A 1,175-nucleotide genomic window follows, 5' to 3' on the forward strand; every position below is an offset into this window, starting at 1 on the left:
AATATACATAGTAAGGAGAAGGAAAGAAATTGAGTGGAGGAGGAGAAAGATGGATGTAAAATATAAGGGGTCAGGTTCAAGGGAACTTGGGTGCATCAGAGGTGTTAAAAAAAATAAGGGCAGGGCCCGGAGAGATAGCACAGCGGTGTTTGCCTTGCAAGCAGCCGATCCAGGTCCAAAGGTGATTGGTTCGAATCCTGGTGTCCCATATGGTCCCCCATGCCTGGCAGGAGCTATTTCTGAGCAGACAGCCAGGAGTAACCCCTGAACATCGCCAGGTGTGGCCCAAAAACAAAACAAAAAAAAAGGGCAGACAGAGATGAGAGCAGAAAGGACCGGCTCACGATATGAAGCTCACCACCAAGAGTGGTGAGTGCAGTTAGAGAAATAACTACACTAATAATTACCATGACAATGTTAATGAGTGAGAGAAGTAGAATGCCTGTCTTGAATATAGGCAGGGGTGGGGAGGAGAGAGATGGGGAGCATTGGTGGTGAGCAGGTTGCACTGGTGAAGGGGGGTGTTCTTTTTATGCCTGAAACCCAACTACCATCATGTTTGTAATCAAGGTGTTTAAATAAAGATATTTAAAAAAAAAAGAAAAAAGAGGACAGAGCTAAATATCCAAACTATGAGATCAATAATAATGAAATCAGTGTTTAAATAAAGATATTTTAAAAAAAAAGAAAAAAGAGGACAGAACTAAATATCCAAACTATGGAATTTGCAATCATGAAATCACAAGATCCAAACTTAAAAAGGTGCCTGTTGTGCTCGCTTCAGCAGCACATATACTAAAATTGGAACGATACAGAGAAGATTAGCATGGCCCCTGCGCAAGGATGACACGCAAATTCGTGAAGCGTTCCATATTTTTTTTTTAAAAAAAAAAAAGGTGCCTGTTATGATGATAGCTAAGCAGAGAGTAGAGAGATGGGAAGGATGTATGAGATGAACTCTGGGAGCACTGGTGCAAGGAGGTTGACATCAGTGGTGGGATAGGTGCTGAAACATTGTATGTCTAAAACATAACTATGAATAACTTAGTAAATCACAATGCTTTAAATTAAAAAAATTTTTTTTTTGGTTTTTGGGCCACACCCTGTGACGCTCAGGGGTTACTCCTGGCTATGTGCTCAGAAATCGCCCCTGGCTTGGGGGGACCATATGGGAC

At 41.7% G+C, this 1,175-nt stretch overlaps 1 non-coding gene across 1 annotated transcript; it reads left to right on the top strand.

Annotated features, from left to right (window-relative positions):
* The first annotated feature begins 771 nt into the window (after positions 1–771).
* On the top strand, positions 772–878 carry LOC125998536 (U6 spliceosomal RNA). The gene has a single exon (XR_007492079.1). It is a non-coding gene; the product is annotated as a U6 spliceosomal RNA (small nuclear RNA).
* Positions 879–1,175: the final 297 nt, after the last annotated feature.

This window comes from Suncus etruscus, chromosome 20, assembly GCF_024139225.1.
Source record: "Suncus etruscus isolate mSunEtr1 chromosome 20, mSunEtr1.pri.cur, whole genome shotgun sequence".
Lineage (NCBI taxonomy): Eukaryota > Metazoa > Chordata > Mammalia > Eulipotyphla > Soricidae > Suncus > Suncus etruscus.